This window comes from Lampris incognitus, chromosome 1, assembly GCF_029633865.1.
Source record: "Lampris incognitus isolate fLamInc1 chromosome 1, fLamInc1.hap2, whole genome shotgun sequence".
NCBI lineage: Eukaryota > Metazoa > Chordata > Actinopteri > Lampriformes > Lampridae > Lampris > Lampris incognitus.
In genome coordinates, this window is record NC_079211.1 from 126,392,704 (window position 1) to 126,414,340 (window position 21,637).

General features: G+C 39.9%; 8 non-coding genes across 8 annotated transcripts; all 8 read left to right on the plus strand.

Annotated features, from left to right (window-relative positions):
• The first annotated feature begins 677 nt into the window (after positions 1 to 677).
• On the plus strand, positions 678 to 749 carry trnaq-cug (transfer RNA glutamine (anticodon CUG)). The gene has a single exon. It is a non-coding gene; the product is annotated as a tRNA-Gln (tRNA).
• A 469-nt stretch (positions 750 to 1,218) lies between these two features.
• On the plus strand, positions 1,219 to 1,290 carry trnaq-cug (transfer RNA glutamine (anticodon CUG)). Its single transcript has one exon. It is a non-coding gene; the product is annotated as a tRNA-Gln (tRNA).
• Positions 1,291 to 2,836: 1,546 nt separating this feature from the next.
• Positions 2,837 to 2,908, plus strand: trnaq-cug (transfer RNA glutamine (anticodon CUG)). The gene has a single exon. It is a non-coding gene; the product is annotated as a tRNA-Gln (tRNA).
• Positions 2,909 to 6,587: 3,679 nt separating this feature from the next.
• On the plus strand, positions 6,588 to 6,659 carry trnaq-cug (transfer RNA glutamine (anticodon CUG)). Its single transcript has one exon. It is a non-coding gene; the product is annotated as a tRNA-Gln (tRNA).
• Positions 6,660 to 7,120: 461 nt separating this feature from the next.
• trnaq-cug (transfer RNA glutamine (anticodon CUG)) lies at positions 7,121 to 7,192 on the plus strand. Its single transcript has one exon. It is a non-coding gene; the product is annotated as a tRNA-Gln (tRNA).
• A 995-nt stretch (positions 7,193 to 8,187) lies between these two features.
• On the plus strand, positions 8,188 to 8,259 carry trnaq-cug (transfer RNA glutamine (anticodon CUG)). The gene has a single exon. It is a non-coding gene; the product is annotated as a tRNA-Gln (tRNA).
• A 1,012-nt stretch (positions 8,260 to 9,271) lies between these two features.
• On the plus strand, positions 9,272 to 9,343 carry trnaq-cug (transfer RNA glutamine (anticodon CUG)). Its single transcript has one exon. It is a non-coding gene; the product is annotated as a tRNA-Gln (tRNA).
• A 5,253-nt stretch (positions 9,344 to 14,596) lies between these two features.
• trnaq-cug (transfer RNA glutamine (anticodon CUG)) lies at positions 14,597 to 14,668 on the plus strand. The gene has a single exon. It is a non-coding gene; the product is annotated as a tRNA-Gln (tRNA).
• The last annotated feature ends 6,969 nt before the right edge of the window (positions 14,669 to 21,637 follow it).

Genomic DNA, 21,637 nt, shown 5'->3' on the forward strand with positions numbered 1-21,637 from the left:
CTACACAGCAGGAACAGATGGACATAACAAGAGGGAACAAGAGGGCTGCGCTGTGCATGAACCTCTCACATCTGTCTGAGCCACAACTAGACTTGGAAATGGATGATATAGTCCCACCCAACTAGCTAAGATGTGGTTCCATGGTATAATGGTTAGCACTCTGGACTCTGAATCCAGCGATCCGAGTTCAAATCTCGATGGGACCTGCAAGTTTTGAATATAATGTTGCCATAAACACTGAAGGCAATTGCGCTTATCCGATGTGTCCATGTTGTGCAGCTGGTATACAGAGAAACATCTCTAAGAAGCAACACCGTGGTAACAGCTGGGGTTGTTGCAATAAGGAAATATTCAGCTAATTTGTAATACGTGTCTTGGCACATCCCTATGATTTCTGATCAAAAATAACGTATGTTACTACCTAAATAGTAAAGTATCCTAAAATGTGTTAATTTGGAGTATGAGTGCAATTAAAATCCGTTAAACTCATATTCATTCACATGTGAAGCATGTACATGTAAAAATAGGATAAGGGTACAAAAACTACACAGCAGGAACAGATGGACATAACAAGAGGGAACAAGAGGGCTGTGCTGTGCATGAACCTCTCACATCTGTCTGAGCCACAACTGGACTTGGAAATCGATGATCGAGTCCCACCCAATGAGCCAACACATGGTTCCATGGTGTAATGGTTAGCACTTTGGACTCTGAATCCAGCGATCCGAGTTCAAATCTCGGTGGGACCTGCAAGTTTTGAATATAATGTTGCCATAAACACAAGGTAATTTCTGGTCATCGGAGGTGTTCATGTTGTCCACCCGGTATACAGAGAAACATCTCTGAAAAGCAACAGCATAGCAGCAGTTGGGGTTGTTGCAATAAGGAAATATTCAGCAAATTTGTAATGTGTGTTTTGGCACATCCATATGATTTCTGATCAAAAATAACGTATGTGACTACCTAAATGGAAAAGTGTCCTAAAATATGTTAATTCGCAGTATGAGTGCAATTAAAATCCGTTAAACTCATATTCATTCACATGTGAAGCATGGGAATGTAAAAATGGGTCAAGGGTACAAAAACTACACAGGAGGGACAAATGGACAGAACAAGAGGGCTGTGCTTTTCTTGAACTTCTTGAACCTCTCACATCTGTCTGAGCTACAACTAGACTTGGAAATGGATAATCGAGTCCCATCCAGCCGGTTAACACTTGGTTCCATGGTGTAATGGTTAGCACTCTGGACTCTGAATCCAGCGATCCGAGTTCAAATCTCGATGGGACCTGCAAGTTTTGAATATAATGTTGCCATAAACACTGAAGGCAGTTGCGCTTATCCGATGTGTCCATGTTGTGCAGCTGGTATACAGAGAAACATCTCTAAGAAGCAACACCGTGGTAACAGCTGGGGTTGTTGCAATAAGGAAATATTCAGCTAATTTGTAATACGTGTCTTGGCACATCCCTATTATTTCTGATCAAAAATAACGTATGTTACTACCTAAATAGAAAAGTATCCTAAAATGTGTTAATTTGGAGTATGAGTGCAATTAAAATCCGTTAACTCATATTCATTCACATGTGAAGCATGTACATGTAAAAATAGGATAAGGGTACAAAAACTACACAAGAGGAACAGATGAACATAACAAGAGGGAACAAGAGGGCTGTGCTGTGCATGCACCTCTCACATCTGTCTGAGCCACAACTAGACTTGGAAATGGATGATCGAGTCCCACCCAAACAGCCAACAAATGGTTCCATGGTATAATGGTTAGCACTCTGGACTCTGAATCCAGCCTTCCGAGTTCAGAACTCGGTGGGACCTGCAAATTTTGAATATAATGTTGCCATAAACACAAGGTAATTTCCAATTATCGCAGGTGTCCAGTTGGTATACAGAGAAACATTTCTAAGAAGCAACAGCGTGGTATTAGTTGGGGTTGTTACAGTAAGGAAATATTCAGCAAATTTGTAATACGTGTGTTGGCACAACCCTATTATTTCTGATCAAAAATAACGTATGTTACTGCCTGAAGAGAAGAGTATCTTAAAATATGATAATTCGGAGTATGAGTGCAATTAAAATCCGTTAAACTCATATTCATTCATATGTGAAGCATGGAAATATAAAAATGGGATAAGGGTACAAAAACTACACAGCAGGAACAGATGGACATAACAAGAGGGAACAAGAGGGCTGCGCTGTGCATGAACCTCTCACATCTGTCTGAGCCACAACTAGACTTGGAAATGGATGATATAGTCCCACCCAACTAGCTAAGATGTGGTTCCATGGTATAATGGTTAGCACTCTGGACTCTGAATCCAGCGATCCGAGTTCAAATCTCGATGGGACCTGCAAGTTTTGAATATAATGTTGCCATAAACACTGAAGGCAATTGCGCTTATCCGATGTGTCCATGTTGTGCAGCTGGTATACAGAGAAACATCTCTAAGAAGCAACACCGTGGTAACAGCTGGGGTTGTTGCAATAAGGAAATATTCAGCTAATTTGTAATACGTGTCTTGGCACATCCCTATGATTTCTGATCAAAAATAACGTATGTTACTACCTAAATAGTAAAGTATCCTAAAATGTGTTAATTTGGAGTATGAGTGCAATTAAAATCCGTTAAACTCATATTCATTCACATGTGAAGCATGTACATGTAAAAATAGGATAAGGGTACAAAAACTACACAGCAGGAACAGATGGACATAACAAGAGGGAACAAGAGGGCTGTGCTGTGCATGAACCTCTCACATCTGTCTGAGCCACAACTGGACTTGGAAATCGATGATCGAGTCCCACCCAATGAGCCAACACATGGTTCCATGGTGTAATGGTTAGCACTTTGGACTCTGAATCCAGCGATCCGAGTTCAAATCTCGGTGGGACCTGCAAGTTTTGAATATAATGTTGCCATAAACACAAGGTAATTTCTGGTCATCGGAGGTGTTCATGTTGTCCACCCGGTATACAGAGAAACATCTCTGAAAAGCAACAGCATAGCAGCAGTTGGGGTTGTTGCAATAAGGAAATATTCAGCAAATTTGTAATGTGTGTTTTGGCACATCCATATGATTTCTGATCAAAAATAACGTATGTGACTACCTAAATGGAAAAGTGTCCTAAAATATGTTAATTCGCAGTATGAGTGCAATTAAAATCCGTTAAACTCATATTCATTCACATGTGAAGCATGGGAATGTAAAAATGGGTCAAGGGTACAAAAACTACACAGGAGGGACAAATGGACAGAACAAGAGGGCTGTGCTTTTCTTGAACTTCTTGAACCTCTCACATCTGTCTGAGCTACAACTAGACTTGGAAATGGATAATCGAGTCCCATCCAGCCGGTTAACACTTGGTTCCATGGTGTAATGGTTAGCACTCTGGACTCTGAATCTAGAGATCTGAGTTCAAATCACTGTGGGACCTGCAAGTTTTGAATATAATGTTGCCATAAACACTGAAGGCAGTTGCGCTTATCCGATGTGTCCATGTTGTGCAGCTGGTATACAGAGAAACATCTCTAAGAAGCAACACCGTGGTAACAGCTGGGGTTGTTGCAATAAGGAAATATTCAGCTAATTTGTAATACGTGTCTTGGCACATCCCTATTATTTCTGATCAAAAATAACGTATGTTACTGCCTGAAGAGAAGAGTATCTTAAAATATGATAATTCGGAGTATGAGTGCAATTAAAATCCGTTAAACTCATATTCATTCACATGTGAAGCATGGAAATGTAAAAATGGGTTAAGGGTACAAAAACTACACAGCAGGAACAGATGGACATAACAAGAGGGAACAAGAGGGCTGCGCTGTGCATGAACCTCTCACATCTGTCTGAGCCACAACTAGACTTGGAAATGGATGATCGAGTCCCACCCAACTAGCTAACATGTGGTTCCATGGTATAATGGTTAGCACTCTGGACTCTGAATCCAGCGATCCGAGTTCAAAACTTGGTGGGACCTGCAAATTTTGAATATAATGTTGCCATAAACACAAGGTAATTTCCAATTATCGCAGGTGTCCAGTTGGTATACAGAGAAACATTTCTAAGAAGCAACAGCGTGGTATTAGTTGGGGTTGTTACAATAAGGAAATATTCAGCAAATTTGTAATACGTGTGTTGGCACAACCCTATTATTTCTGATCAAAAATAACGTATGTTACTGCCTGAAGAGAAGAGTATCTTAAAATATGATAATTCGGAGAATGAGGGCAATTAAAATCCGTTAAACTCATATTCATTCACATGTGAAGCATGGAAATATGAAAATGGGATAAGGGTACAAAAACTACACAGCAGGAACAGATGGACATAACAAGAGGGAACAAGAGGGCTGCGCTGTGCATGAACCTCTCACATCTGTCTGAGCCACAACTAGACTTGGAAATGGATGATCGAGTCCCACCCAACTAGCTAAGATGTGGTTCCATGGTATAATGGTTAGCACTCTGGACTCTCAATCCAGCGATCCGAGTTCAAATCTCGATGGGACCTGCAAGTTTTGAATATAATGTTGCCATAAACACTGAAGGCAATTGCGCTTATCCGATGTGTCCATGTTGTGCAGCTGGTATACAGAGAAACATCTCTAAGAAGCAACACCGTGGTAACAGCTGGGGTTGTTGCAATAAGGAAATATTCAGCTAATTTGTAATACGTGTCTTGGCACATCCCTATGATTTCTGATCAAAAATAACGTATGTTACTACCTAAATAGAAAAGTATCCTAAAATGTGTTAATTTGGAGTATGAGTGCAATTAAAATCCGTTAAACTCATATTCATTCACATGTGAAGCATGTACATGTAAAAATAGGATAAGGGTACAAAAACTACACAAGAGGAACAGATGAACATAACAAGAGGGAACAAGAGGGCTGTGCTGTGCATGCACCTCTCACATCTGTCTGAGCCACAACTAGACTTGGAAATGGATGATCGAGTCCCACCCAACTAGCTAACATGTGGTTCCATGGTATAATGATTAGCACTCTGGACTCTGAATCCAGCGATCCGAGTTCAAAACTCGGTGGGACCTGCAAATTTTGAATATAATGTTGCCATAAACACAAGGTAATTTCCAATTATCGCAGGTGTCCAGTTGGTATACAGAGAAACATTTCTAAGAAGCAACAGCGTGGTATTAGTTGGGGTTGTTACAATAAGGAAATATTCAGCAAATTTGTAATACGTGTGTTGGCACAACCCTATTATTTCTGATCAAAAATAACATATGTTACTGCCTGAAGAGAAGAGTATCTTAAAATATGATAATTCGGAGTATGAGTGCAATTAAAATCCGTTAAACTCATATTCATTCACATGTGAAGCATGGAAATGTAAAAATGGGTTAAGGGTACAAAAACTACACAGGAGGGACAAATGGACAGAACAAGAGGGCTGTGCTTTTCTTGAACCTCTCACATCTGTCTGAGCCACAACTAGACTTGGAAATGGATGATCGAGTCCCACCCAACTAGTCAACACATGGTGTAATGGTTAGCACTCTGGACTCTGAATCCAGCGATCCGAGTTCAAATCTCGGTGGGACCTGCAAGTTTTGAATATAATGTTGCCATAAACACTGAAGGCAATTCCGCTTATCCGATGTGTCCATGTTGTGCAGCTGGTATACAGAGAAACATCTCTAAGAAGCAACAGCGTGGGAACAGTTGGGGTTGTTGCAATAAGGAAATATTCAGCTAATTTGTAATACGTGTCTGGGCACATCCCTATGATTTCTGATCAAAAACAACGTATGTTACTACCTAAAGAGTAAAGTATCCTAAAATATGATAATTCGGAGAATGAGGGCAATTAAAATCCGTTAAACTCATATTCGTTCACATGTGAAGCATGTACATGTAAAAATAGGATAAGGGTACAAAAACTACACAAGAGGAACAGATGAACATAACAAGAGGGAACAAGAGGGCTGTGCTGTGCATGCACCTCTCACATCTGTCTGAGCCACAACTAGGCTTGGAAATGGATGATCGAGTCCCACCCAAATAGCCAACAAATGGTTCCATGGTATAATGGTTAGCACTCTGGACTCTGAATGCAGCGTTCCGACTTCAAAACTCGGTGGGACCTGCAAATTTTGAATATAATGTTGCCATAAACACAAGGTAATTTCCAATTATCGCAGGTGTCCAGTTGGTATACAGAGAAACATTTCTAAGAAGCAACAGCGTGGTATTAGTTGGGGTTGTTACAATAAGGAAATATTCAGCAAATTTGTAATACGTGTGTTGGCACAACCCTATTATTTCTGATCAAAAATAACGTATGTTACTTCCTGAAGAGAAGAGTATCTTAAAATACGATAATTCGGAGTATGAGTGCAATTAAAATCCGTTAAACTCATATTCATTCACATGTGAAGCATGGAAATATAAAAATGGGATAAGGTTTCAAAAACTACACAGCAGGAACGGCGGGACATAACAAGAGGGAACAAGAGGGCTGCGCTGTGCATGAACCTCTCACATCTGTCTGAGCCACAACTAGACTTGGAAATGGATGATCGAGTCCCACCCAACTAGCCAACACATGGTTCCATGGTATAATGGTTAGCACTCTGGACTCTGAATCCAGCGTTCCGAGTTCAATACTCGGTGGGACCTGCACATTTTGAATATAATGTTGCCATAAACACAAGGTAATTTCCAATTATCGCAGGTGTCCAGTTGGTATACAGAGAAACATTTCTAAGAAGCAACAGCGTGGTATTAGTTGGGGTTGTTACAATAAGGAAATATTCAGCAAATTTGTAATACGTGTGTTGGCACAACCCTATTATTTCTGATCAAAAATAACGTATGTTACTGCCTGAAGAGATGAGTATCTTAAAATATGATAATTCGGAGTAAGAGTGCAATTAAAATCCGTTAAACTCATATTCATTCACATGTGAAGCATGGAAATATAAAAATGGGATAAGGGTACAGAAACTACACAGCAGGAACAGATGGACATAACAAGAGGGAACAAGAGGGCTGCGCTGTGCATGAACCTCTCACATCTGTCTGAGCCACAACTAGACTTGGAAATGGATGATCGAGTCCCACCCAAACAACTACCATGTGGTTCCATGGTATAATGGTTAGCACTCTGGACTCTGAATCCAGTGATCCGAGTTCAAATCTCGATGGGACCTGCAAGTTTTGAATATAATGTTGCCATAAACACAAGGTAATTTCTGGTCATCGGAGGTGTTCATGTTGTCCACCTGGTATACAGAGAAACATCTCTGAAAAGCAACAGCATAGCAGCAGTTGGGGTTGTTGCAATAAGGAAATATTCAGCTAATTTGTAATACGTGTCTTGGCACAACCCTATTATTTCTGATCAAAAATAACGTATGTTACTGCCTGAAGAGAAGAGTATCTTAAAATATGATAATTCGGAGAATGAGGGCAATTAAAATCCGTTAAACTCATATTCATTCACATGTGAAGCATGGAAATGTAAAAATAGGATAAGGGTACAAAAACTACACAAGAGGAACAGATTAACATAACAAGAGGGAACAAGAGGGCTGTGCTGTGCATGCACCTCTCACATCTGTCTGAGCCACAACTAGACTTGGAAATGGATGATCGAGTCCCACCCAACTAGCTAACATGTGGTTCCATGGTATAATGGTTAGCACTCTGCACTCTGAATCCAGCGATCCGAGTTCTAAACTTGGTGGGACCTGAAAATTTTGAATATAATGTTGCCATAAACACAAGGTAATTTCCAATTATCGCAGGTGTCCAGTTGGTATACAGAGAAACATTTCTAAGAAGCAACAGCGTGGTATTAGTTGGGGTTGTTACAATAAGGAAATATTCAGCAAATTTGTAATACGTGTGTTGGCACAACCCTATTATTTCTGATCAAAAATAACGTATGTTACTGCCTGAAGAGAAGAGTATCTTAAAATATGATAATTCGGAGTATGAGTGCAATTAAAATCCGTTAAACTCATATTCATTCACATGTGAAGCATGGAAATATAAAAATGGGATAAGGGTACAAAAACTACACAGCAGGAACAGATGGATATAACAAGAGGGAACAAGAGGGCTGCGCTGTGAATGAACCTCTCACATCTGTCTGAGCCACAACTAGACTTGGAAATGGATGATCGAGAACAAGCTAACACATGGTTCCATGGTCTAATGGTTAGCACTTTGGACTCTGAATCCAGCGATCCGAGTTCAAATCTCGGTGGGACCTGCAAGTTTTGAATATAATGTTGCCATAAACACAAGGTAATTTCTGGTCATCGGAGGTGTTCATGTTGTCCACCTGGTATACAGAGAAACATCTCTGAAAAGCAACAGCATAGCAGCAGTTGGGGTTGTTGCAATAAAGAAATATTCAGCAAATTTGTAATGTGTGTTTTGGCACATCCATATGATTTCTGATCAAAAATAACGTATGTGACTACCTAAATGGAAAAGTGTCCTAAAATATGTTAATTCGCAGTATGAGTGCAATTAAAATCCGTTAAACTCATATTCATTCACATGTGAAGCTTGGGAATGTAAAAATGGGTTAAGGGTACAAAAACTACACAGGAGGGACAAATGGACGGAACAAGAGGGCTGTGCTTTTCTTGAACTTCTTGAACCTCTCACATCTGTCTGAGCTACAACTAGACTTGGAAATGGATAATCGAGTCCCATCCAGCCGGTTAACACTTGGTTCCATGGTGTAATGGTTAGCACTCTGGACTCTGAATCCAGAGATCTGAGTTCAAATCACTGTGGGACCTGCAAGTTTTGAATACAATGTTGCCGTAAACACTGAAGGCAATTCCGCTTATCCGATGTGTCCATGTTGTCCAGCTGGTATACAGAGAAACATTTCTAAGAAGCAACAGCGTGGTATTAGTTGGGGTTGTTACAATAAGGAAATATTCAGCAAATTTGTAATACGTGTGTTGGCACAACCCTATTATTTCTGATCAAAAATAACGTATGTTACTGCCTGAAGAGAAGAGTATCTTAAAATATGATAATTCGGAGTATGAGTGCAATTAAAATCCGTTAAACTCATATTCATTCACATGTGAAGCATGGAAATATAAAAATGGGATAAGGGTACAAAAACTACACAGCAGGAACAGATGGCCATAACAAGAGGGAACAAGAGGGCTGCGCTGTGCATGAACCTCTCACATCTGTCTGAGCCACAACTAGACTTGGAAATGGATGATCGAGTCCCACCCAACTAGCTAACATGTGGTTCCATGGTATAATGGTTAGCACTCTGGACTCTGAATCCAGTGATCCGAGTTCAAATCTCGATGGGACCTGCAAGTTTTGAATACAATGTTGCCGTAAACACTGAAGGCAATTCCGCTTATCCGATGTGTCCATGTTGTCCAGCTGGTATACAGAGAAACATCTCTAAGAAGCAACAGCGTGGGAACAGTTGGGGTTGTTGCAATAAGGAAATATTCAGCTAATTTGTAATACGTGTCTTGGCACATCCCTATGATTTCTGATCAAAAATAACGTATGTTACTACCTAAATAGAAAAGTATCCTAAAATATGTTAATTCGGAGTATGAGTGCCATTAAAATCCGTTAAACTCATATTCATTCACATGTGAAGCATGTACATGTAAAAATAGGATAAGGGTACAAAAACTACACAAGAGGAACAGATGAACATAACAAGAGGGAACAAGAGGGCTGTGCTGTGCATGCACCTCTCACATCTGTCTGAGCCACAACTAGACTTGGAAATCGATGATCGAGTCCCACCCAACTAGCCAACACATGGTTCCGTGGTATAATGGTTAGCACTCTAGACTCTGAATCCAGCGATCCGAGTTCAAAACTCGGTGGGACCTGCACATTTTGAATATAATGTTGCCATAAACACAAGGTAATTTCTGGTCATCGGAGGTGTTCATGTTGTCCACCTGGTATACAGAGAAACATCTCTGAAAAGCAACAGCATAGCAGCAGTTGGGGTTGTTGCAATAAGGAAATATTCAGCAAATTTGTAATACGTGTGTTGGCACAACCCTATTATTTCTAATCAAAAATAACGTATGTTACTGCCTGAAGAGAAGAGTATCTTAAAATATGATAATTCGGAGTATGAGTGCAATTAAAATCCGTTAAACTCATATTCATTCACATGTGAAGCATGGAAATGTAAAAATGGGTTAAGGGTACAAAAACTACACAGGAGGGACAAATGGACAGAACAACAGGGCTGTGCTTTTCTTGAACCTCTCACATCTGTCTGAGCCACAACTAGACTTGGAAATGGATGATCGAGTCCAACCCAACTAGTCAACACATGGTGTAATGGTTAGCACTCTGGACTCTGAATCCAGCGATCCGAGTTCAAATCTCGGTGGGACCTGCAAGTTATTGAATATAATGTTGCCATAAACACTGAAGGCAATTCCGCTTATCCGATGTGTCCATGTTGTGCAGCTGGTATACAGAGAAACATCTCTAAGAAGCAACAGCGTGGGAACAGTTGGGGTTGTTGCAATAAGGAAATATTCAGCAAATTTGTAATACGTGTGTTGGCACAACCCTATTATTTCTGATCAAAAATAACGTATGTTACTGCCTGAAGAGAAGAGTATCTTAAAATATGATAATTCGGAGTATGAGTGCAATTAAAATCCGTTAAACTCATATTCATTCACATGTGAAGCATGGAAATGTAAAAATAGGATAAGGGTACAAAAACTACACAAGAGGAACAGATGAACATAACAAGAGGGAACAAGAGGGCTGTGCTGTGCATGCACCTCTCACATCTGTCTGAGCCACAACTAGACTTGGAAATGGATGATCGAGTCCCACCCAACTAGCCAACACATGGTTCCATGGTATAATGGTTAGCACTCTGAACTCTGAATCCAACGTTCCGAGTTCAAAACTCGGTGGGACCTGCAAATTTTGAATATAATGTTGCCATAAACACAAGGTAATTTCCAATTATCGCAGGTGTCCAGTTGGTATACAGAGAAACATTTCTAAGAAGCAACAGCGTGGTATTAGTTGGGGTTGTTACAATAAGGAAATATTCAGCAAATTTGTAATACGTGTGTTGGCACAACCCTATTATTTCTGATCAAAAATAACGTATGTTACTGCCTGAAGAGAAGAGTATCTTAAAATATGATAATTCGGAGTATGAGTGCAATTAAAATCCGTTAAACTCATATTCATTCACATGTGAAGCATGGAAATGTAAAAATGGGTTAAGGGTACAAAAACTACACAGGAGGGACAAATGGACAGAACAACAGGGCTGTGCTTTTCTTGAACCTCTCACATCTGTCTGAGCCACAACTAGACTTGGAAATGGATGATCGAGTCCCACCCAACTAGTCAACACATGGTGTAATGGTTAGCACTCTGGACTCTGAATCCAGCGACCCGAGTTCAAATCTCGGTGGGACCTGCAAGTTTTGAATATAATGTTGCCATAAACACTGAAGGCAATTCCGCTTATCCGATGTGTCCATGTTGTGCAGGTGGTATACAGAGAAACATCTCTAAGAAGCAACACCGTGGTAACAGCTGGGGTTGTTGCAATAAGGAAATATTCAGCTAATTTGTAATACGTGTCTTGGCACATCCCTATATTTTCTGATCAAAAATAACGTATGTTACTACCTAAATAGAAAAGTATCCTAAAATGTGTTAATTTGGAGTATGAGTGCAATTAAAATCCGTTAAACTCATATTCATTCACATGTGAAGCATGTACATGTAAAAATAGGATAAGGGTACAAAAACTACAAAAGAGGAACAGATGAACATAACAAGAGGGAACAAGAGGGCTGTGCTGTGCATGCACCTCTCACATCTGTCTGAGCCACAACTAGACTTGGAAATGGATGATCGAGTCCCACCCAACTAGCTAACATGTGGTTCCATGGTATTATGATTAGCACTCTGGACTCTGAATCCAGCGATCCGAGTTCAAAACTCGGTGGGAACTGCAAATTTTGAATATAATGTTGCCATAAACACAAGGTAATTTCCAATTATCGCAGGTGTCCAGTTGGTATACAGAGAAACATTTCTAAGAAGCAACAGCGTGGTATTAGTTGGGGTTGTTACAATAAGGAAATATTCAGCAAATTTGTAATACGTGTGTTGGCACAACCCTATTATTTCTGATCAAAAATAACGTATGTTACTGCCTGAAGAGAAGAGTATCTTAAAATATGATAATTCGGAGTATGAGTGCAATTAAAATCCGTTAAACTCATATTCATTCACATGTGAAGCATGGAAATGTAAAAATGGGTTAAGGGTACAAAAACTACACAGGAGGGACAAATGGACAGAACAACAGGGCTGTGCTTTTCTTGAACCTCTCACATCTGTCTGAGCCACAACTAGACTTGGAAATGGATGATCGAGTCCCACCCAACTAGTCAACACATGGTGTAATGGTTAGCACTCTGGACTTTGAATCCACCGATCCGAGTTCAAATCTCGGTGGGACTTGCAACTTTTGAATATAATGTTGCCATAAACACTGAAGGCAATTCCGCTTATCCGATGTGTCCATGTTGTGCAGCTGGTATACAGAGAAACATCTCTAAGAAGCAACAGCGTGGGAACAGTTGGGGTTGTTGCAATAAGGAAATATTCAGCTAATTTGTAATACGTGTCTTGGCACATCCCTATGATTTCTGATCAAAAATAACGTAAGTTACTACCTAAATAGAAAAGTATCCTAAAATGTGTTAATTTGGAGTATGAGTGCAATTAAAATCCGTTAACTCATATTCATTCACATGTGAAGCATGTACATGTAAAAATAGGATAAGGGTACAAAAACTACACAAGAGGAACAGATTAACATAACAAGAGGGAACAAGAGGGCTGTGCTGTGCATGCACCTCTCACATCTGTCTGAGCCACAACTAGACTTGGAAATGGATGATCGAGTCCCACCCAACTAGCTAACATGTGGTTCCATGGTATAATGGTTAGCACTCTGGACTCTGAATCCAGCGATCCGAGTTCAAAACTTGGTGGGACCTGCAAATTTTGAATATAATGTTGCCATAAACACAAGGTAATTTCTGGTCATCGCAGGTGTCCAGTTGGTATACAGAGAAACATTTCTAAGAAGCAACAGCGTGGTATTAGTTGGGGTTGTTAAAATAAGGAAATATTCAGCAAATTTGTAATACGTGTGTTGGCACAACCCCATTATTTCTGATCAAAAATAACGTATGTTACTGCCTGAAGAGAAGAGTATCTTAAAATATGATAATTCGGAGTATGAGTGCAATTAAAATCCGTTAAACTCATATTCATTCACATGTGAAGCATGGAAATGTAAAAATGGGTTAAGGGTACAAAAACTACACAGGAGGGACAAATGGACAGAACAAGAGGGCTGTGCTGTGCATGCACCTCTCACATCTGTCTGAGCCACAACTAGACTTGGAAATGGATGATCGAGTCCCACCCAAACAGCCAACAAATGGTTCCAGGGTATAATGGTTAGCACTCTGGACTCTGAATCCAGCGTTCCGAGTTCAGAACTCGGTGGGACCTGCAAATTTTGAATATAATGTTGCCATAAACACAAGGTAATTTCCAATTATCGCAGGTGTCCAGTTGGTATACAGAGAAACATTTCTAAGAAGCAACAGCGTGGTATTAGTTGGGGTTGTTACAATAAGGAAATATTCAGCAAATTTGTAATACGTGTGTTGGCACAACCCTATTATTTCTGATCAAAAATAACGTATGTTACTGCCTGAAGAGAAGAGTATCTTAAAATATGATAATTCGGAGTATGAGTGCAATTAAAATCCGTTAAACTCATATTCATTCATATGTGAAGCATGGAAATATAAAAATGGGATAAGGGTACAAAAACTACAAAGCAGGAACAGATGGACATAACAAGAGGGAACAAGAGGGCTGCGCTGTGCATGAACCTCTCACATCTGTCTGAGCCACAACTAGACTTGGAAATGGATGATATAGTCCCACCCAACTAGCTAAGATGTGGTTCCATGGTATAATGGTTAGCACTTTGGACTCTGAATCCAGCGATCCGAGTTCAAATCTCGCTGGGACCTGCAAGTTTTGAATATAATGTTGCCATAAACACTGAAGGCAATTGCGCTTATCCAATGTGTCCATGTTGTGCAGCTGGTATACAGAGAAACATCTCTAAGAAGCAACACCGTGGTAACAGCTGGGGTTGTTGCAATAAGGAAATATTCAGCTAATTTGTAATACGTGTCTTGGCACATCCCTATGATTTCTGATCAAAAATAACGTATGTTACGACCTAAATAGTAAAGTAACCTAAAATGTGTTAATTTGGAGTATGAGTGCAATTAAAATCCGTTAAACTCATATTCATTCACATGTGAAGCATGTACATGTAAAAATAGGATAAGGGTACAAAAACTACACAGCAGGAACAGATGGACATAACAAGAGGGAACAAGAGGGCTGTGCTGTGCATGAACCTCTCACATCTGTCTGAGCCACAACTAGACTTGGAAATGGATGATCGAGTCCCACCCACCAAGCCAACACATGGTTCCATGGTGTAATGGTTAGCACTTTGGACTCTGAATCCAGCGATCCGAGTTCAAATCTCGGTGGGACCTGCAAGTTTTGAATATAATGTTGCCATAAACACAAGGTAATTTCTGGTCATCGGAGGTGTTCATGTTGTCCACCCGGTATACAGAGAAACATCTCTGAAAAGCAACAGCATAGCAGCAGTTGGGGTTGTTGCAATAAGGAAATATTCAGCAAATTTGTAATGTGTGTTTTGGCACATCCATATGATTTCTGATCAAAATAACGTATGTGACTACCTAAATGGAAAAGTGTCCTAAAATATGTTAATTCGCAGTATGAGTGCAATTAAAATCCGTTAAACTCATATTCATTCACATGTGAAGCATGGGAATGTAAAAATGGGTCAAGGGTACAAAAACTACACAGGAGGGACAAATGGACAGAACAAGAGGGCTGTGCTTTTCTTGAACTTCTTGAACCTCTCACATCTGTCTGAGCTACAACTAGACTTGGAAATGGATAATCGAGTCCCATCCAACCGGTTAACACTTGGTTCCATGGTGTAATGGTTAGCACTCTGGACTCTGAATCTAGAGATCTGATTTCAAATCACTGTGGGACCTGCAACTTTTGAATACAATGTTGACGTAAACACTGAAGGCAATTCCGCTTATCCGATGTGTCCATGTTGTCCAGCTGGTATACAGAGAAACATTTCTAAGAAGCAACACCGTGGTAACAGCTGGGGTTGTTGCAATAAGGAAATATTCAGCTAATTTGTAATACGTGTCTTGGCACATCCCTATTATTTCTGATCAAAAATAACGTATGTTACTGCCTGAAGAGAAGAGTATCTTAAAATATGATAATTCGGAGTATGAGTGCAATTAAAATCCGTTAAACCCATATTCATTCACATGTGAAGCATGTACATGTAAAAATAGGATAAGGGTACAAAAACTACACAAGAGGAACAGATGAACATAACAAGAGGGAACAAGAGGGCTGTGCTGTCCATGCACCTCTCACATCTGTCTGAGCCACAACTAGACTTGGAAATGGATGATCGAGTCCCACCCAACTAGCTAACATGTGGTTCCATGGTATAATGGTTAGCACTCTGGACTCTGAATCCAGCGATCCGAGTTCAAAACTTGGTGGGACCTGCAAATTTTGAATATAATGTTGCCATAAACACAAGGTAATTTCCAATTATCGCAGGTGTCCAGTTGGTATACAGAGAAACATTTCTAAGAAGCAACAGCGTGGTATTAGTTGGGGTTGTTACAATAAGGAAATATTCAGCAAATTTGTAATACGTGTGTTGGCACAACCCTATTATTTCTGATCAAAAATAACGTATGTTACTGCCTGAAGAGAAGAGTATCTTAAAATATGATAATTCGGAGAATGAGGGCAATTAAAATCCGTTAAACTCATATTCATTCACATGTGAAGCATGGAAATATGAAAATGGGATAAGGGTACAAAAACTACACAGCAGGAACAGATGGACATAACAAGAGGGAACAAGAGGGCTGCGCTGTGCATGAACCTCTCACATCTGTCTGAGCCACAACTAGACTTGGAAATGGATGATCGAGTCCCACCCAACTAGCTAAGATGTGGTTCCATGGTATAATGGTTAGCACTCTGGACTCTCAATCCAGCGATCCGAGTTCAAATCTCGATGGGACCTGCAAGTTTTGAATATAATGTTGCCATAAACACTGAAGGCAATTGCGCTTATCCGATGTGTCCATGTTGTGCAGCTGGTATACAGAGAAACATCTCTAAGAAGCAACAGCGTGGGAACAGTTGGGGTTGTTGCAATAAGGAAATATTCAGCTAATTTGTAATACGTGTCTTGGCACATCCCTATGATTTCTGATCAAAAATAACGTATGTTACTACCTAAATAGAAAAGTATCCTAAAATGTGTTAATTTGGAGTATGAGTGCAATTAAAATCCGTTAACTCATATTCATTCACATGTGAAGCATGTACATGTAAAAATAGGATAAGGGTACAAAAACTACACAAGAGGAACAGATGAACATAACAAGAGGGAACAAGAGGGCTGTGCTGTGCATGCACCTCTCACATCTGTCTGAGCCACAACTAGACTTGGAAATGGATGATCGAGTCCCACCCAAACTGCCAACAAATGGTTCCATGATATAATGGTTAGCACTCTGGACTCTGAATCCAGCCTTCCGAGTTCAGAACTCGGTGGGACCTGCAAATTTTGAATATAATGTTGCCATAAACACAAGGTAATTTCCAATTATCGCAGGTGTCCAGTTGGTATACAGAGAAACATTTCTAAGAAGCAACAGCGTGGTATTAGTTGGGGTTGTTACAATAAGGAAATATTCAGCAAATTTGTAATACGTGTGTTGGCACAACCCTATTATTTCTGATCAAAAATAACGTATGTTACTGCCTGAAGAGAAGAGTATCTTAAAATATGATAATTCGGAGTATGAGTGCAATTAAAATCCGTTAAACTCATATTCATTCATATGTGAAGCATGGAAATATAAAAATGGGATAAGGGTACAAAAACTACACAGCAGGAACAGATGGACATAACAAGAGGGAACAAGAGGGCTGTGCTGTGCATGCACCTCTCACATCTGTCTGAGCCACAACTAGACTTGGAAATGGATGATCGCGTCCCACCCAACTAGTCAACACATGGTGTAATGGTTAGCACTCTGGACTCTGAATCCAGCGATCCGAGTTCAAATCTCGGTGGGACCTGCAAGTTTTGAATATAATGTTGCCATAAACACTGAAGGCAATTCCGCTTATCCGATGTGTCCATGTTGTGCAGCTGGTATACAGAGAAACATCTCTAAGAAGCAACAGCGTGGGAACAGTTGGGGTTGTTGCAATAAGGAAATATTCAGCTAATTTGTAATACGTGTCTTGGCACATCCCTATGATTTCTGATCAAAAATAACGTATGTTACTACCTAAATAGAAAAGTATCCTAAAATGTGTTAATTTGGAGTATGAGTGCAATTAAAATCCGTTAATTCATATTCATTCACATGTGAAGCATGTACATGTAAAAATAGGATAAGGGTACAAAAACTACACAAGAGGAACAGATGAACATAACAAGAGGGAACAAGAGGGCTGTGCTGTGCATGCACCTCTCACATCTGTCTGAGCCACAACTAGACTTGGAAATGGATGATCGAGTCCCACCCAAACAGCCAACAAATGGTTCCATGGTATAATGATTAGCACTCTGGACTCTGAATCCAGCGATCCGAGTTCAAAACTCGGTGGGACCTGCAAATTTTGAATATAATGTTGCCATAAACACAAGGTAATTTCCAATTATTGCAGGTGTCCAGTTGGTATACAGAGAAACATTTCTAAGAAGCAACAGCGTGGTATTAGTTGGGGTTGTTACAATAAGGAAATATTCAGCAAATTTGTAATACGTGTGTTGGCACAACCCTATTATTTCTGATCAAAAATAACATATGTTACTGCCTGAAGAGAAGAGTATCTTAAAATATGATAATTCGGAGTATGAGTGCAATTAAAATCCATTAAACTCATATTCATTCACATGTGAAGCATGGAAATGTAAAAATGGGTTAAGGGTACAAAAACTACACAGGAGGGACAAATGGACAGAACAACAGGGCTGTGCTTTTCTTGAACCTCTCACATCTGTCTGAGCCACAACTAGACTTGGAAATGGATGATCGAGTCCCACCCAACTAGTCAACACATGGTGTAATGGTTAGCACTCTGGACTCTGAATCCAGCGATCCGAGTTCAAATCTCGGTGGGACCTGCAAGTTTTGAATATAATGTTGCCATAAACACTGAAGGCAATTCCGCTTATCCGATGTGTCCATGTTGTGCAGCTGGTATACAGAGAAACATCTCTAAGAAGCAACAGCGTGGGAACAGTTGGGGTTGTTGCAATAAGGAAATATTCAGCTAATTTGTAATACGTGTCTTGGCACATCCCTATGATTTCTGATCAAAAATAACGTATGTTACTACCTAAATAGAAAAGTATCCTAAAATGTGTTAATTTGGAGTATGAGTGCAATTAAAATCCGTTAACTCATATTCATTCACATGTGAAGCATGTACATGTAAAAATAGGATAAGGGTACAAAAACTACACAAGAGGAACAGATGAACATAACAAGAGGGAACAAGAGGGCTGTGCTGTGCATGCACCTCTCACATCTGTCTGAGCCACAACTAGACTTGGAAATGGATGATCGAGTCCCACCCAACTAGCTAACATGTGGTTCCATGGTATAATGGTTAGCACTCTGGACTCTGAATCCAGCGATCCGAGTTCAAAACTTGGTGGGACCTGCAAATTTTGAATATAATGTTGCCATAAACACAAGGTAATTTCCAATTATCGCAGGTGTCCAGTTGGTATACAGAGAAACATTTCTAAGAAGCAACAGCGTGGTATTAGTTGGGGTTGTTACAATAAGGAAATATTCAGCAAATTTGTAATACGTGTGTTGGCACAACCCTATTATTTCTGATCAAAAATAACGTATGTTACTGCCTGAAGAGAAGAGTATCTTAAAATATGATAATTCGGAGAATGAGGGCAATTAAAATCCGTTAAACTCATATTCATTCACATGTGAAGCATGGAAATATGAAAATGGGATAAGGGTACAAAAACTACACAGCAGGAACAGATGGACATAACAAGAGGGAACAAGAGGGCTGCGCTGTGCATGAACCTCTCACATCTGTCTGAGCCACAACTAGACTTGGAAATGGATGATCGAGTCCCACCCAACTAGCTAAGATGTGGTTCCATGGTATAATGGTTAGCACTCTGGACTCTCAATCCAGCGATCCGAGTTCAAAACTCGATGGGACCTGCAAGTTTTGAATATAATGTTGCCATAAACACTGAAGGCAATTGCGCTTATCCGATGTGTCCATGTTGTGCAGCTGGTATACAGAGAAACATCTCTAAGAAGCAACACCGTGGTAACAGCTGGGGTTGTTGCAATAAGGAAATATTCAGCTAATTTGTAATACGTGTCTTGGCACATCCCTATGATTTCTGATCAAAAATAACGTATGTTACTACCTAAATAGAAAAGTATCCTAAAATGTGTTAATTTGGAGTATGAGTGCAATTAAAATCCGTTAAACTCATATTCATTCACATGTGAAGCATGTACATGTAAAAATAGGATAAGGGTACAAAAACTACACAAGAGGAACAGATGAACATAACAAGAGGGAACAAGAGGGCTGTGCTGTGCATGCACCTCTCACATCTGTCTGAGCCACAACTAGACTTGGAAATGGATGATCGAGTCCCACCCAACTAGCTAACATGTGGTTCCATGGTATAATGATTAGCACTCTGGACTCTGAATCCAGCGATCCGAGTTCAAAACTCGGTGGGACCTGCAAATTTTGAATATAATGTTGCCATAAACACAAGGTAATTTCCAATTATCGCAGGTGTCCAGTTGGTATACAGAGAAACATTTCTAAGAAGCAACAGCGTGGTATTAGTTGGGGTTGTTACAATAAGGAAATATTCAGCAAATTTGTAATACGTGTGTTGGCACAACCCTATTATTTCTGATCAAAAATAACATATGTTACTGCCTGAAGAGAAGAGTATCTTAAAATATGATAATTCGGAGTATGAGTGCAATTAAAATCCATTAAACTCATATTCATTCACATGTGAAGCATGGAAATGTAAAAATGGGTTAAGGGTACAAAAACTACACAGGAGGGACAAATGGACAGAACAACAGGGCTGTGCTTTTCTTGAACCTCTCACATCTGTCTGAGCCACAACTAGACTTGGAAATGGATGATCGAGTCCCACCCAACTAGTCAACACATGGTGTAATGGTTAGCACTCTGGACTCTGAATCCAGCGATCCGAGTTCAAATCTCGGTGGGACCTGCAAGTTTTGAATATAATGTTGCCATAAACACTGAAGGCAATTCCGCTTATCCGATGTGTCCATGTTGTGCAGCTGGTATACAGAGAAACATCTCTAAGAAGCAACAGCGTGGGAACAGTTGGGGTTGTTGCAATAAGGAAATATTCAGCTAATTTGTAATACGTGTCTTGGCACATCCCTATGATTTCTGATCAAAAATAACGTATGTTACTACCTAAATAGAAAAGTATCCTAAAATGTGTTAATTTGGAGTATGAGTGCAATTAAAATCCGTTAATTCATATTCATTCACATGTGAAGCATGTACATGTAAAAATAGGATAAGGGTACAAAAACTACACAAGAGGAACAGATGAACATAACAAGAGGGAACAAGAGGGCTGTGCTGTGCATGCACCTCTCACATCTGTCTGAGCCACAACTAGACTTGGAAATGGATGATCGAGTCCCACCCAAACAGCCAAAAAATGGTTCCATGGTATAATGATTAGCACTCTGGACTCTGAATCCAGCGATCCGAGTTCAAAACTCGGTGGGACCTGCAAATTTTGAATATAATGTTGCCATAAACACAAGGTAATTTCCAATTATTGCAGGTGTCCAGTTGGTATACAGAGAAACATTTCTAAGAAGCAACAGCGTGGTATTAGTTGGGGTTGTTACAATAAGGAAATATTCAGCAAATTTGTAATACGTGTGTTGGCACAACCCTATTATTTCTGATCAAAAATAACATATGTTACTGCCTGAAGAGAAGAGTATCTTAAAATATGATAATTCGGAGTATGAGTGCAATTAAAATCCATTAAACTCATATTCATTCACATGTGAAGCATGGAAATGTAAAAATGGGTTAAGGGTACAAAAACTACACAGGAGGGACAAATGGACAGAACAACAGGGCTGTGCTTTTCTTGAACCTCTCACATCTGTCTGAGCCACAACTAGACTTGGAAATGGATGATCGAGTCCCACCCAACTAGTCAACACATGGTGTAATGGTTAGCACTCTGGACTCTGAATCCAGCGATCCGAGTTCAAATCTCGGTGGGACCTGCAAGTTTTGAATATAATGTTGCCATAAACACTGAAGGC